This window comes from Dromaius novaehollandiae, chromosome 1, assembly GCF_036370855.1.
Source record: "Dromaius novaehollandiae isolate bDroNov1 chromosome 1, bDroNov1.hap1, whole genome shotgun sequence".
In the NCBI taxonomy this organism is placed as follows: domain Eukaryota; kingdom Metazoa; phylum Chordata; class Aves; order Casuariiformes; family Dromaiidae; genus Dromaius; species Dromaius novaehollandiae.
In genome coordinates this window covers 8,659,019-8,676,207 of record NC_088098.1, presented here as the reverse complement: position 1 = coordinate 8,676,207, position 17,189 = coordinate 8,659,019, and the positions used below count along the sequence as shown (strand labels likewise).

The 17,189-nt window shown below is 40.2% G+C and overlaps 1 protein-coding gene and 1 long non-coding RNA gene across 3 annotated transcripts in view; one reads left to right on the top strand and one right to left on the bottom strand.

Moving 5' to 3' along the window:
* Nucleotides 1-542: 542 nt before the first annotated feature.
* Nucleotides 543-17,184, bottom strand: LOC112980293 (uncharacterized). Of its 2 annotated transcripts, XR_010387325.1 has the most exons (6): nt 17,020-17,184; nt 13,471-16,404; nt 10,571-10,651; nt 8,266-8,319; nt 2,721-2,821; nt 543-719 (listed from the first exon to the last, which is right to left on the bottom strand). It is a non-coding gene; the product is annotated as an uncharacterized LOC112980293 (long non-coding RNA). The 2 variants fall into 2 exon arrangements; XR_010387326.1 differs by lacking the exon at nt 10,571-10,651.
* Nucleotides 16,559-17,189, top strand: part of GNAI1 (G protein subunit alpha i1) — a 36,321-nt gene continuing 35,690 nt past the window's right edge. Inside the window, exon 1 of the mRNA XM_064505098.1 lies at nt 16,559-16,726. The gene's annotated coding sequence lies outside the window, so the exon portion shown is untranslated. The remainder of the gene's footprint in view (nt 16,727-17,189) is intronic.

Here is a 17,189-nt window from a genome sequence, read left to right as displayed (position 1 = left end):
AACAGACTTCGATTGACACAATTTATAATTCACTTCTTGAATACACTACCATAAAGTACCTTTGCAGATAAAAGAAAGTTTAAGGAAAACAAAAAGATTAGAGTGAATAATAAAATATGGTCTTTCGTCACATGAAACCCAGATACTAATATTTGTAACACCAGTTTGTGTAAATGAACTATTTACTACCCTCACTTAGAAAAAACTTTCCTGGTTGATCTGTTTTTACATGACTGTCCACTAAAATATTTTGCATTATTTATTGGGGAACATTAGGGGCCAGTTATTATCAAGGAACAGGTACCACAAAAGGCTTATTCATTTGAAATGATGTTACAATTATTGTATGTCAGTAATTCACATGCTTTTTCTCATCCTAGAAGTGAGAGGTAGAATGCAAAGGAAGACCATAAATTATCCTTTAATATCAACAGATTTCTCTTCAGGCCACACTGAAAAAATAATAGCAGAACAGAGCAAGCAAGTTTGTGCTATAGTTCCCCACAGTCTCTGCTGCAGTTTACAAAAAATATATGTACGTAAAGCCTTTATTTTTTATTGTATAAATTCACTACAATAAAATGCCACAATTTCATGTAGTTTAAGATGATATTACCATTTGGAGTAAAGAAAGCACACACTGTTGTGATGTGGTGTTTACTGATCCAAGTGTATTTTTCCAGACACACTGTTGACATTTTTCAGTGAAATTACTGTTTCTGCATAAGAAAGAGCAAATAAGCATTAACATACTGTACAAAACAACAATTTTTGCAGTGGATATGGCAGCAAGAAAAGCAGAGGCTGCTGCATATTAGCACTGAGCTAAATTATTCGGATTAGTGATTTCTGGAATTCAGTTCGGTAACTAAATTAATCTAAAGCTCTGTTTTAGAGGTATAGTAAAATATTTCCAAATAAAATCACATGTATTTTGTATAGATCAATAGTATATGATCACTAATTAGTAGCTTCATGAAACATCTACAATGCATTACAGATGTTTTTGACAAACAGGTATGTCACTTTGAATAACTCCCAGATTTAATATTTCAACCTTTTCCAGCCTTCGTATTAGTAGTAAGATTTTAGACTGAAATACAGATTTCTAAATTTGAATATCATCAATTAGAGAACTGATCAGCATACTCTGAAAATGAAAGCTGTTTTGTCTGCCATTTTTTTTAAGTTTCAACTTCAGCTAACTGTGATTCTCATTTTGCACAATGCTCAACATTTCTGTGTTGGCTGATCACGACCCATCTGCATTATACAACTGTCAAAAGCCTATCTTGGCCTTGGATCATGTTGAAAGCAACTATTGTACAGAGGGTCATTTGCCATTTTTATGTAATTGTCCAGAGAATGTCCTAGTCCTCATTTAAATGACTCTATGATACAAAATTTCTCCCATCCATTCAATCAAGCTTTTGTTTTGCTCTGAATGGATCCTATTAAGAGGCAGAAATGTATGAATAGTCAGACACCCCACTGCTTGCTTCAACCCACCAGAGGCTGTAACATTCTTGTGAAAAAAAAATATATATACACATGCAAAAAGAGGAAATTAAAATGGAAGAGTTCAGTATTAAAAATAACATTTATATTTGGATTGTCTAGGCTGGTGTGGCCAAGTCAGTACTGCAACACCTACTCCTGGGAAAACTGAAATGTTTCTTTGATACGTCTTATATATTGTCCCTAGTTCTTGAAATCTAGGTTGTTTGGTCTCTTATTATTGCTTTAAATAGGGCATAGCTAGCTATGAATGTTCACAAGTGTTTTGTAGTGCAGACACTAGTAGAGGGTGCCTAGAGGCAGACAGGTACAGACACTTTCAAACTGTGTGCTGAGGAGCCATAGGAGCACGGGACCCGATTCTGCCATCCAAGTACTGCACTATACTCAAACTTACAAACCCTCCTTGGAGCACTGTACTGCAAAGCTTTACTTGCAGGGCTCTGGTAGATCAGAAATTGTATGTTCACCTCGTGGTGCCATAATTGAAAAGTATTATCTATTCTCTCTCCAGTTCCCATTGTCTTATTTATCAATTATGTACAGTCCTCCTTGGATCTCAAATAAGAGACTGAAGAGTCAGATTACTCATTGCAGTAATATAATTGCAAAAGTGTTATTCTTTTTTATGCCAACACCAGCTCCTATCTTCTATCAGTTGCCAACGTTTGATATTTTAGTAAGTAAGCATCAAAAATCAGTAGCCAGAGCCAGTTAAAATCTTGGTAATGCTGGTAAAAGGAGGTGTAATGCATACTCACATGCCTATATTTCTCTTTCCTAACTGCTTTTAGGTGACTTTAATCAGTGGTGTAAATCAGGCTTTGAATTATAACAGTAAGACCTAGCAGCAGTTCAGCAAGTAATGAGGTAAGGAGTTCAAAGAAACATGAGCATTGCAGGGTACCTCAACCATGTTTCATAATGAGTAAGAATGTTCCTTCATCCAAATAACAAAATGTATATCATAGTTATCTGTAATCAGTCACACAGTTTTAGTTTAACTAAAGGACTGTCATGGTCTACTGAGAGTTAGCTTCACTTATGGGATCTCTTGCAAAAATCACACTGAAGCTGTCTATAATCTATAATTAGAAGAGATGTGGTATTGTTCATTCCTAACTCGCTTTATCATACATATGCTGACATTAAGGAAGTATAAAAAACAGATTATCTAGTCTGATTTTACATATATCACTTACCATTAAATTGTATGTACTTGTCATTTTTGATAAGTAAGTTTCTGCGGTCTCCGTAGTGCATTGCCTCATATTAGAAGACTGCTCTGAATCCCTGTCTTCTCCTGTAAAATGCAGATATTCAATACTTTGTGAATAGACTGTCACAGCCATAGCGAGACAGTGTAGCCTGCCTCCTTCTGTTACTCCTCACATTCCTTATCCTTTTTATTACAGAATTCTTCCTGATCATTTTTGTGAGTTTTGGTATATTACCTCTGTATGTGATATTTTAATAATGATCTCACCAAAGCTTCAAGTAGATGCAAAATTGACTCTCTATACACTTATTCATTGTTTAGCTACATGTGCTTCCCCCCCCCCCCCTTCAGTTTCACACTGGGTGCTTTTGATCCATTTCTGATCTACTCTGAACTCCAGTTTTGGAGTCACTACACACCACAACACAATGGACCACACTCCCTGTTACTAAGCACAAAGTTTTGCATGTGGCTGAACTAAAACATATTTTCTTAAAAAGGATCCTTTCTTAAAATGGATCCAATCATTCTAGGTAAGTCTATATAACTGCTCTTGCCTCACCATTAATGTTTTGCCTGCCTCTGTGTGGTGCAGAAGTTTATCTCACATGGCATAACAATTCATTCAAAGTTATCAAGCATAGTGAACGGAAAAGAGATTAGTCCTGTTTTCTACAGAACACCGCTACAAAACCCATCAGTCAACAAGAATATGGGCATAATCAATCTTAACATAAATGTCACAAGTGACAAAAATACACTTAAATATAAAGATACAAAACTGTATATAAAATTTTAAAGTCGTAACTTCTCTTAAATGTCTCTAAGGTCTGAATCATGGATAAAGCATATTGCTGAATTTTCAGTTGAATGTCAAAAATCTTACAGGCTTTCATCACAAAAAAATAAAGATTTATTTTGGAAAAAGATATCCAGTAAAATGTTAACTGGAATTGATTTTATTCCTAACTTTTAATTCAAAGGGAAATTAATTGTCCAGAGACCGATCTCAGGCCACCTGGATTAAAGCAGTGGGGGTTATCTCGGCAGCATTATTTCAATTTAAATTGTATTTTTTTCCACAGTATTTACATTTGTGCAATATCATTGCTGCTTCTTACTAAATAATACAGTAACATGTCATATTTTGCAGGAACAGAAACTTTTTGTGGAAACCTGCTATGTGTACACTAATTGAACGTGCTTTCTGTTTCAGAATCTCTCCTGAAATAGAACAGCAAAAAATAATTTTCTCGATAGCCCAAACTCATGCCTACTTTGCCGAGCAAAAACGAGTGTGGTGATGAGACTTACTATTGCTTTGCACCAGCATATTAGGGAAGACCAGTGAGAAAGAAGGCTTAGTTAAACTGAAAAAAAAAAGCCTACCAAATGGATAGGTTTAGAGCTTACAAGAATTTTATGAGAACTCTTTTTTTTTGTAAAAAATCAGTTTGTGGATTCCCAAATGTTTTGCTCACTACATATCTGGTTTCAGTCCCAGGCACAGTTCTGGGGGAACACGGCCCATGTTCCAGGCAGGTGTGCTTTGAAACCAGCCCCTCGGGCTAAGATCCCCCACACCCATGGGAGGTTGAGGGTCTGCTCTGAGGCTCCGGAAGCGGGAAGTTGTGAGTTTCTAAGCCCAGAGGGTTCATAGCTGAGATCCTTTTGCAGCTGCTCACTGAAATAATAATTCTTATCAAGTGGCAAAGGAACTGCTAAGAACTCTGATGGTTTCTCAGTTGACAATGTGCATGTGAGCAGTCAGCCCTGTTAATGTCTTGGTTTATTGCTGATAGCTACCATAGTAAGCCAGAACTTGCAACAAGTGCCTGTCAATAATCCAGCTGCTTTGGTACACCCATGGCAGGTGCAGTCGTGTGGTCATACTATAAAGCAGAATATAATGATAGCATTTAAACCTTAGCTCTGATTGCAGTATCTTCCTCTATAAAGCTTTATGTCCTGCAAACAACACATTCTGCATCCCAGAATGTACTTGCCTGTATCCCAATTCAGGACCAGCTCCTGATGACCTGCACTCTCCTACCTGGAGCTTTCAAGCCTGTCTTGACCTCACAACTTGCCTTTGGCTTCTTTGACCACTGATATAACACTCTGCCTTCTTTAGACTGACCTAGATCTTTTCTATGATCTTGTTTGCAACTTGGTTCTACTAATTTAGGGGATAGTTTGACTTCTAACTCCCCTGCCTATAATGCCATTTTCACTTTTTAAACCAGCCAAGCACCTGTGGACCACTTTGCACTACTGATCTGGATTGTCTGACCTTGGACTGACTTTCTGTTAAAGCTCTAATCCTTAGGGTAATGGTCAGCCTGCACACAGCACTAACAATCTCTAGCAACAAACAGTACTGACTCTTTCCTGTTTAAATGCCTGATAGCTCTTTCTCATCTGGAAACATTTCCTGGTTTTGTTCCCTCAGACAGTTTTATCAATATATAGTTTTCTTAATCTGGGTTCCTAAAATTCTTTCAGCAAAGGCTCATGACTCTGTTTTATAGTTCTGCTTCAGTTAGGGAAGTATCTATCTTCCAAATGCCTCTCATGAGAGAAACAGAAAACAGCATCTACTTTCTAGGGAATAAAGCCTAGATATACTGGCCAGAATTCAACATGACAGAATAAACTTTGTAGAATACTTTGTCAGATTACTAAGTCAGGTGATCTCATGGCAGAAACAAGGAAGAATTATTTTTGCATACAAGAAAAGGGAAGAGATTATTGCGGTAAGCAAGGTTTTTATTTCTATATAATTTTACCAGTTTCTTCAATAGCGTAGAATCCAAAGCTACAACCAAGTCTTACGAAAATTGATGACAACACTTTTCTTTCATTATAGTGGACCTAGGATTTGGACTTGTTAATAACGTTGACAGTGTTCAGTTTATACGTATTATTTCTATTGTTAACAATAGTTTTTTTAAAACAAATAATTACAGAAGATATTTTCTGTTCTTTTACAACAGTTTGTTCCAACATTACGTTTTTATAAAAGCACTAAGTCTGCGTTATTTGATTTTATTCTTTTAAAACAATTGATTCTGTAAACTTTATTCATGAAAATAACCTATCAAAACTCTCGGGTATGTGTTAATTTTTTTGTGAGATTTAAATAGATCAATAGAATGCTCCAATGCAAAACTCCTTAGCTTTGAAAGGGAAGATTATACTCAAAACATAATTTATAATTCCAGGCCCTATTAGACATAATGTATTATTTAGCTAAACACCATTGTGGTATTCAATTCACTATGAAAATTAAAAATTAATAACTTTACTACCCTTGACTTTCTGTATTCTGTACAGATGTTGAGAAAAAGTTTATTTGAAAAAAGCAGCAGTCCATTATTACTTCAATCTTTAAAGGTATTAACCATGTAAACAAACAACAGAATGAACAACATTACCCAGAAAAGTTGGACTAATTTGATATTAATACAAAAGTGAAGTGACTGCCAAGGCAAACAGAAGAGCATTGAAATATAACCAACTATGAGATAAGTTTACTTACTCCTTTTCTGTAATGAGGTTAATATCTGTTTTTTCTCCAGCTAATTATACATTTCATATAAAACAATAAAATACAATCTATCTTGCCATGGCATTAGAGAATACTCTGCATATTTATCCTCATCTCTACTCTGACAGGAAATGTTCAGCATTTTTTTAGGCAACTGAAGGACAAAGAGAAATGCGAAAATGACTCAGTCCACAGACACACAAAATTTTGAATGGACATGGAAATTAACCTACATATTCAGATTTCAAGGACTAAAGAACATACTTCCTCCCAAATAGTTTGGAATCCAACTTTAGATAAACAATTCTAAATACTTTTTTCACTTACCCCATAAAAGCAATGCTTTTGCAATACAGTAAGTATCCACATAATCTGTCTTGTTACACAGAAGGCTTAATTTTACAAGATTCTGAGCACCCTGGCTGTAGTTCAGGAATGCACTTAAACACATGCATAACTTGCAGCATCTGAGTACTTCCATAAGACAAATTCTAATTGTACTGAAGTCAATGGCAACATTTCCATTGACTTCCATGTAGCCAGGATTTGAACTTTGGCGTGACAAATAAACTGCTTAAAACTAAGCAAGGCAAGGTTTGGTGGTAGAGGTAATATCTTTTATTACAGACCAAGAGGTATAGCTGGGAAAACAGACAAGCTTTAGGACACACAAGCCCTTCTTCAGAAGCAGCAAACTTCAAAGCAAAGTACAAGCTAAGAGTAAAACTAACCATAGATATAAATGTAACTCTGGATTGAAACCAGGACCTTGTATGACTGAGAATGAACAGGAATATTTTGAAGATTCAGAATAGATGTAAGCATAAAACCATGGCACAGGCCTTCCTGCTGACCTGCTTAATGTTGCTGCTCACTAATATTTATAAAAGGTGATTGGCAGTTTTAGGACTTTGTTCTTTCTCCATTTATGTAAACGAGAGATTCCTACAGAGTCACAGTTACAGAATCCCACGAATCTAGCATTAGGCCACGACAAACCCACTTTGCTATGTATTCCAAAGTTATTTTACTTGGTATTTATTTTCAGTAATCACAATTATGCAACATCCTTCCACGGAAAGACTACTGCCATAATCAACCACTCTTAAAATGTCTGCAAAAAAAGACCATTATTAAAAATGTATTTTTCATTTAATTCATGTAAATTTCAGATACTTTTCATTTACATGAAATCAAAAAATATTTATTGGATAAGCTGGTCATAATCCATTCCATTCAATCAATAGATTTTAACTGTAATTTATTTTAAATTTGCAATTATTGAAATAGTCACGGAATCTCTGTAAGTAATCAGTGCTATTTTTTGGTTCACATTTATTTGCTTTGTCACCAAAATGGCTGCTGGATTTATAGTGTATTTATAACTAGGAACTAAAAACTTGTATTAATATTTTATAGAATCTATTTATCACAATAAATGATGCTTATATGCACTCTTCAAGTGCAGAGAAAGGAAACAGTTAGACAATTTAAGTTACCCAGTCATGAGAACTGCCTTTTAGAGTACACATAAAGACAATAGATTTTACAGTCAAAAAGTTGTTACATTTTCTTAGTTACTTTGCGCTTGTGTGAGATAAAAATGGAGCACTCCTGCAGTAATTTCTTGAATATCACTTAGTATAACATCTTAAATTGTTGTTTCACTTACAATACTTTCAGCATCTTGAATAAAAATGTCTTAAATTCATTAAAAGCACGCCAGTTTGTGATGACCTAGTGTTATAAAAATACATATCATATTAATATTTTTGCATAAACAATTAAGTTTACTTCCTACAATTTAAAACTGAAACAGTCACCACAAAAAAGATGTACTAAAGCTTTCAACAGACAGAACACTATCCAAAGCAATTTTTGCTGATGTGACATTTTTACGTGAGTATACTCATTCATATATAAGGCATGCATCTAGTTTTTAATCACATGGAATAACATTTATAAACACAGCACTTACTGGTTCACAATGGTGTCTCACACTTACTGTGGAAGAATTTCAATTTATCCAAACCTACAAAGGAACGAAGAATAATATAATACTGCCCTGTCCACATCCCAAAGAGGCAAGAGTTTCATATTACTAAACATTTACCTGACTTTCTGCGTTTAGTTTCAGACATAGTTCCTTTCTGCTATGAGTATACACAAGGCATAATGTTCTAAAGTCTATTTTGGGGGTTTAAAGAACTTTTGTGCCAGCCTCCAAGCACTAAGGAAACAAATGTGTACATGTCTGTGTGTCTCTCTCTTTCAAATTAATGTAATATTTATTAATAACATGGTCAGTTTTTCTATGAGTTCTTCTTTTGTTTACTTGTAATATGCAGTCCATATCATGATTAGTTCATTTGTAGCTCAGGGTTAGAATGGATAGTAAATTATCTAGCTTTTTTTGCCATAAATATTCAGAATTAATTCTAACAATAATCTTTCAAAAAGATCAGATTGCATTAAAAGAAATCCACCTTGCTGAACATTTTGCTTCTGGCTCTAACATATTCTAGTAGAGGACTTATCTACAGTATTTTTAACAATTATCAGTTTACAGCTGACTTGCACAGCTTGTTGGAAACCTGATCTTTTGGAAAGGTTAATATAATATAAACTAAATGCCAAACACACCTCTGTCCTACTCCACAGTCTTTTCCTGGCAAAATACATGCAGTCCACCTTCAGGGACCTCTGGATTACGCTGTATACATACACAGACCTGATTCTGCGCTCACATTAGTGTAATTAGCATTGACCTCATTAAAATTAGCAGAAGCTGCACTGTGTATTTCAGGGCAGCAATGAGTACTAAGTCATGCAAGGCATTCAGCAACATACATCTCCCTTCCAACAGTGCCATCCTCCTGCAATATACACCTTGGAATTCCCTTGGAATCTCCCAGGGCACTGACAATAATCATTACTGCTAAGACCAGCCCTCAGGAATCCCAGATGCTAGAGACTACGGAGAAGTCTGGAGAAAGAAAGACATTCCCTTGGTTGAGGAGAATTGGATTAGAGATCATTTAGGCAAACTGGACATCCACAAGTCCATGGGCCCTGATGGGATGCACCCACGAGTGCTGAGGGAGCTGGCAGACGTCATTGTTAGGCCACTCTCAATAATCTTTGAAAGGACACGGAGAACAGGAGAGGTGCCTGAGGACTAGAAGAAAGGCAATGTTACTCCAGTCTTCAAAAAGGGCAAGAAGGAAGACCCAGGGAACTACAGGCCAGTCAGCCTCACCTCCATCCCTGGAAAGGTGACGGAACAGCTCATCCTGGATGGCATCTCTAAGCATGTGGAGGATAAGAAGGTGCTCAGCAGTAGTCAGCATGGATTCACCAAGGCGAAATCATGCTTAACCACTTTGATAGCCTTCTGTGATAGAATGACTGGCTGAGTAGATGAGGAGAGAGCAGTGGATGTTGTCTACCTTGACTTCAGAAAGGCTTTTGACACTGTCTCCCATAACAGCCTCATAGGTAAGCTCAGAACTGTGGGTTAGATGAGCAGATGGTGAGGTGGATTGAGAACTGGTTGAATGGCAGAGCTCGGACAGTTGTGCTCAGCGGCACGGAGTCTGGTTGGAGACCTGTAGCTAGCGGTTCCCCCAGGGGCCAGTACTGGGTCCAGTCTTGTTCAACTTATTCATCAATGACCTGGATGAAGGGACAGAGTTCCTCCTCAGCAAATTTGTTGATGATACAAAACTGGAAGGAGTGGCTGATACACCAGAGGGCTGTGCTGCCGTTGAGAGAGACCTGGACAGGCTGGAGAGCTGGGTGGAGAGGAACCTCATGGAGTTCAACAAAGGGAAGTGCTGGGTCCTGCACCTAGGGAGGAATAACCCCGTGCACCAGTACAGGTTGGGGGTTGACCTGCTGGAAAGCAGCTCTTCAGAGAAGGACCTGGGAGTCCTGGTGGACAAGTAGTTAACCATGAGGCAGCAACGTGCCCTTGTGGCCAGGAAGGCCAATGGTATCCTGGTATCCTGGGCTGCATTAGGAAGAATGTTGCCAGCAGGTCGAGGGAGGTGATCCTCCCCCTCTACACAGCCCTGGTGAGGCCACATCTGGAGTACTCTGTCCAATTCTGGGCTCCCCAGTACAAGAAAGACCTGAAACTACTGAAGAGAGTCCAGCTTAGGGCTACAAAGACGATTAGGGGACTGGAGCATCTCTCTTATGAGGAAAGGCTGAGATAGCTGGGCCTGTTTAGCCTGGAGAAGAGAAGACTGAGAGGGGATCTTATCAATGTATACAAATACCTTAAGGGAGGCTGTCAAGAAGATGGGGCCAGACTCTCTTCAGTGGTGTCCAGCAACAGGACAAGAGGCAACGGGCACAAACTGAAACACAAGAAGTTCCATCTGAATATGAGGAAAAACTTCTTTACTGTGAGGGTGACAGAGAGAGCTTGTGGAGTCTCCTTCTCTGGAGATATTCAAAACTCGCCTGGATGCGATCCTGTGCAATGTGCTCTAGGTGACCTCGCCTGAGCAGGGAGGTTGGACTTGATCTCCAGAGGTCCCTTCCAACCTCAACCACTCTGTGATTCTGTGATTGGTCTCTTTTCCAAAGACAGAAGTTCAGATCCCTGCCCATTTTCCTGTATTTATTTCCTTCATAATAATTGTATTTAATTTCCCATATGTGATTTTTCATACTAAGTCTGGTTAAAGACAGAGAACAAGTGTTGTGGCTGAATATAGATGATTTAAATTAAAATCTGAAGAACAGCAAAACAAAAGTCTGGAGGCTGAGCATTATCCCCGTGAAACACAGCATATGGTATATCAAATAAAAGAAATCCTCTCTACTAGGTGCATGCAGTAGCAACTAATCTTTACAGAAAAATGGCATTAGGAGCAGGTGATAGGGACTCAAAAGGAGGTCATATCAAACAACAGTTATTTGTTGTTAAAGCCAAAAAAAAAAAAGAAAGAAAAACTCTTGAAATAATTTTCTCTCAGGAAGAAGTCTGAAACACACACATAACTTCTGAGGAACCTACCAACTTGTAAGATGAGGGGAAAGGCTTTACAATTCTAAATATAGGGATGAGATCTACTATCTCATACAACCGTACTGCTGTGAAGCAACTCTAATCAATGTGTCAGAACACACAGATTCCTGACATTTTGAAATAAAACTGACAGATGGTGTACTGCCCAAGAACTGAACCTCCAACATTCAGCTATTTAAATGTAGTTTCTTGTACAATGCACTAGAATATTTTAGATTGTAAAAAAACACTTCAAGACCCCAGAAGTGAACCTCTGCCATCATGTACTGAACTATGCCAGCTCCACATGCAGACTCACGCCCTCACTGTTGTATGACGTTACATCACGTAAGTCATAATCTGTGGTAAAGCACTGCACTGACAAACTTCTTTGTTCTGAATATAGGGACTTTCTTGGCCACAGAAGGGTTAGCACAAACATTCTCCAAACTTTTTGGTCTCTAAAAAGAGTATGTATTATTCCATGATCCCGAGAGTTTTTATTAATGCTAAGTAGTTCTAGAATATATGCACTTGTGCCCTTACTCCGTAAGTAAAACTAAACAACTGACATTGATGAACATGGCTGAAAAGATCTTTCATTATTTCAGTGAAAACAGTATTAGGAAATAATGCTGGTGAATCATATACAACTGAGTATTTTGTGTGGTCCTGTAAAATTAAAAATCAATACAAATTGACTGCAATTTTCAACGCAAATTTCAACATGCATGCCAGAGAAAAAATATGCAAACAGCCTACTAGACTACTTCCTCAAAGATAATAGCAGTATTGAAGTCTTCACTGTGGAGTAATGCACTGTTTAGTGCAGAGGGAAAAAAGAGATTATAAACTGCCATAAAAAACAACAAAACAAAGCATTCTGAGAGAAAGGAGGGTTGGAAATTTATGGGTAAGGCTGAGGTGACAAAGGACATGGAAAAGGCAAAGATACTCAATGCCTTCTTCACCTCAGTCTTTACTGGTAAGACTGCCCTTCATGAATCCCAGGCCCCTGAGATCAGCAGGAAAGTCTGGAGCAAGGAAGACTTACCCTCAATGGAGGAGGACCAGGCTAGGGAACATTTAAACAACCTGGACACACAAAAGGTCCATGGGACCTGGTAGGATACACCCATGAGTGCTGAGAGAGCTGGCCTCATTGTGAGGCCACTCTCAGTTATCTTTGAAAGGTCATGGTGACTGGGAAGGTTCCTGAGGACTGGAAGAAAGCAGATGCCACTGCATTCAAGAAGGGCAAGAAGAAGGAGCTACAGGCAGGTCAGCCTCACCTTGATTCTTGGGAAGGTGATGGAGCAACTAATCCTAGAAAACATTTCTAAACATGTGAAGGACAAGAAGGTGACTGCAAGTAGTCAGCATGGATTTACGAAGGGGAAACCATGCTTAACCAACCTGATAGCATTCTGTGATGAGATCACTGGCTTAGGGGATAAAGGGAGAACAGTGAACGTTGTTTATCTCAAATATAGTAAGGCTTTTGACACCGTCTCCCATAATATCCTCGTACACAAGCTAATGAAGTACAGACTAGATAGGTGAACAGTGAGGTGAAATGAAATCTGGCCAAACTGCTGGAGTCAGAGGGTTGTGATCAGTAGCACATAGTCAAGCCAGAGGCCAGTCATTAGTGGTGACCCCTGGGAGTCGATACTCGGTCCAATACTGTTTAATCTCTTCATTAATAACCTGGATGATAAGAGTGGATGCACCCTCAGCAAGTTTGTGGACGACACAAAACCAGGAAGAGCGGCTGATGCACCAGATGATTTTGCTGCTATTCAGAGGGACCAGACTTGACAGACTGGAGAGATGGGCAGGGGAGCCTCAGTAAGTTCAACAAAGGGAAGTACAAAGTCCTGCACCTGGGGAGGAATAACTTCATGCACCAGTACAGGCTGGGGGCTGACCTGCTGGAGTGCAGCTTTGCAGAGATGGAGCTGGGTGTCCTCATGGACAACAAATTTAACATGAGGCAGCAATGCACTCTTGTGGCAAATGCGGCCAAACGTATCCTGTGCTGCAACAGACAGAGCATTACTCTTAGGTCAAGGGAGGTGATCCTTCCCCACTACTCAGCACTGCATTAGGACTGCTGTGTCCAAATCTGGCCTCCCCAGCACAAGAAAGACATGAACTTACTGGGGTGAGTCCAGCGAAGGGCTATTAAGATGATTAAGGAATTGGAGCATCTCTCATGAGGATAGGCATGAGACAGCTGGGACTGTACAGCCTGGAGCAGGGAGGATCTGATGGGAGGGTGTAAAGAAGACTGAGTTAGACTCTTCTCAGTAGTGCCCAGTGACAGGATGAGAGGCAATGGGCACAAACTGAAACACACGGAATTCCATCCGAATATAATAAAACACTTTTTTAGTGTGAGGGTGGCTGAACACTGGTACAGGTTGCCCAGAGAGGTTATGGAGTCTCCATCCTTGGAGATGCACAAAACCTGACTGGATATGGAGTAACCTCCTCTAGCCAACCCTGCTTTGAGCAGGAGGGGGCTGGACTTCATGATCTCCTGAGTTCCTTTCCAACCTCCACTATTCTGTGACTCTGTGATTCTGTGAATGTCTCAACTGAGACTTAATCAGACATATAAGAAAAAAACAAGACTAATACAGAAACATAACATATATTTGATGTTTTAATTCTTCTGTTACGTTCATATGTTCTTAAATAGATAATACCTTGCTTGGAATAAATTTGATTAAATGATGTATATACTTACCAGTCTTGAAAAGAAAGCTTATTAAGCATAATTAGGATTAGGTAAGGATTATTAAGCATGCCAAGAAACATTAACTTGGGTGCTAAAAACTGGGGACCCAGTCTCAGACTGGGAAATTGTATTCTCCGAGACCTTCACAAGCAGCCTTGGTTTTGGTAATGTTGTTCATGGGCAGAAAGGAACATCTTATCCACATTATAACAGGAATAAGTAGTGGAAAAGTCCCTAGTAAAAGTATTAACATTTATGCCCAATTAAACTATTTTTAAGATTGATGCAGCTAAAAAGATAATTATACCCCTGTATATTTAAGTGTAGCTAAGATACAGCATGTAAAGAAGCAGATCATGTACATTTCTGTTTTCCTGCTAAAGAGTGATAAAAAGAAAAGGAGCTTGGGCCTATTTCATCCTTTATACGTATGGGTGTAGTGACAGCGTTACAAGGACAGCAAGGGCATAGACAGAACTGCAACAACATTCTTAGTCAAAAATACTAAAAGCTTGTGCACTAGACACATGATTAAATGAAAGGAAATCCATTCAAAGTTGGGAAGTACTACTCCTAGTATCTTCATCCTTGTCATCTCTTTACCACGTATTTCCATCTACCAAAACCTCTGCTTCCTACTTTCTCATCCCCTCATCTGCACACTTTCACTTGCCAGTATCCAAACCTTATGTCCTTTATCTTGTAAATCATTCTTTATTCTGTGCTCTCAAACTAGGAAACTATCCCTAAGCTTACTAGTTTTTATGTCCCCTATTAGCCTTCTTTCCTGAACAGCAGCTTCTTCACTGTCTCTGCCGCTTTGCCATAGGAGACACCAGGATCCCTAAACCAAGATTAGATTCCCATATATGAGCTGGAATGTTCCGTAAAAGCTCTTATCCCATGGTAAGTGTGAAAATCCCAGTGTGGAAATCTGCACAAGAGAACAAAAAATTGAATGTAATGGCAGCATGCAGCCTTTTGCTCTGGAGTTTCAGCACTGTAGCTGCAAGCAGCTGGTGGAAGCCTGCTCTTGCAGTAGCTGCTGCCAACCAGCTGACCTGTCTTGAGAAAGAGTTTTCCTATGACCAAGGCTGTAAGACCCTGAGAAATGCAGCCTTATGGACTGCTTTTGCTACTGGTAGCCCTATACATCATACCTTTTCCCCCTTTTTCCCATAATAAATGTCCTTCCATCATATTAATTTTTCCCCCACTATTAATGTCACTCAATTCCCTTTCCCTTTTACTACTTCACTTTGTGTCTTCCCAGGTGAAAACTAACTACCGTCACATTCGCGATAGGGAAGGGCAGTTGCCTCTCAGCTACTCAGGCACGGTATGTGTTGCCTGGCTGTTCAGTAGCGTGCATGAACCACCCAGGATGGTAAGTGACTGGGTGGCTGAGAAGCAACTCACAGCATCACTCAGCTGCCTACTCATTCTTCATAGTGGTAGCACAGAGAAGATGGCCAGTAAATTGTTTCATGGGCCTTATAGAAACTCAGAGTTTATGTTGTGCAGGCTTCCTTTAAAAGAGGATTTTATACCAAAGTCTGCTAGGATGGCATACCTACCAACCAGGAAGTGCTAAAATTATTATGGTAGAGTTTAACTAAGGAGCTTTACCTACTTCACTTTACGTCATTACTGACAGTTCGTTTAGTGTCAGCATTCAAGGACCCCTTATAAAGAAAATCCACCACATCCAACAAAAATCCAGCACTTGACATATCTTTTCATCAAGGTTGAATAGTATAGAAAAAAAAATCTTAATTTAGCCAGTAAAGTAATGATGACCTGAATCTGACTCTGTCTTTGGACTCTACTGCTAAAAAGTTGGCTGTACTATCAAATTCTGTCCATTTTTGAGCCACTCTGCAGAAAAAGCCTTGACATCCTATAGAAGCAAAAAATCCTAAGACTCACTGGAGTAGATGAACCTTAACAGACTTGTCTTGTAGTTAGACTCTTGTATCTTACAAGATAAAAGTTTTGACTGAAGCTTTTCTGGAGGTTCAGACATCCACAAAGCTTGCCTCTCAGGTGGACTCTCTGATGATATCTAAGAAATTCTCTGGAATTTATTTTCTTTCAAACTGGCTGTGCTCAAAAGTTACCAGAAAACAAAACAAAACAAAGCAAAACAGGAGCAGATAGAAAAACATGTACATGGCACAGCTGACCCTGCTTCGAGCAGCAGGCTGGACTAGAGGACCTCCAGAGGTCCCTTCCAACCAACTTAAGTCTGAGTGTTTTATCATCTGAACAGTATAACGCATGCATAGTGCTAAAAAGATGGGGAGAAGTTGCAGATGTGTGGACAGTCTTCTTACGGGTTTTATGTTAATCTGTAAGAAAAAAAAAGCATTTTATGTAAGTAATAACCCATCAACAACATACACAGCTGCACTCTGACAAAGCGTGCCAGGCACTTGAAGAGAAAGTGGGTTGGGCTGGCTTGGTTTGGCTGTCCGCATAGCAAAACCCCTGCTTCCTCCTGTCCCAGGAGGGCAGAAGAGAAAACCCCGCTGCTGCTCCAGGCCCTCTCCGAGCTCCTCCCGGACCCTGCTGAGGGGAGGGCCGCGCCAGAGGCCGCTGCAGCCCGAAGCTGGAGGCCGGGGAGGGCAGAGCCCCTGTGAGGAATCTCGGCGGGGGGCGAGCACGAGGCAGGTGAGGCCGCCGGCCGCAGCCGAGGGGGATCGCGGCGGCACCGAGGCTGGTCCGCGCGAGGAGGAGCCGTGCGGGGGTGCCCGAGGGGAGCCGCCACGGTAGCGGCCCGCGGCGCCAAAGGCGCCCCGCCGCCCCCTGCAACGGCCTCCCCCCCCCCCCCCCGCGGGCGCTGGTACAGCCCTGCCCCAGCGCCTCCCCCGCCCACAGCAGAATGGAAGCTTCCCGCACAGAACAGTTTGAATCCGACCCCTCAACGGTCGCGCCCCCCCCCCGCAGGTGTACCCGGCTCCCACCCCTGCGCGCGGTGACGTCACGCAGACGCACACGAGCGGGGGGCGGGGAGCGCCCCCCACGCCCCGTTGTTAACCTCATTCACGGTTTGGTTTGGGCGGGTTTTTCCCCCTTCTCGGTCTGGTCGGCTGCAGCTCTGCGCACGCGCACTCGCGCATCCTGGCCCTCCCTC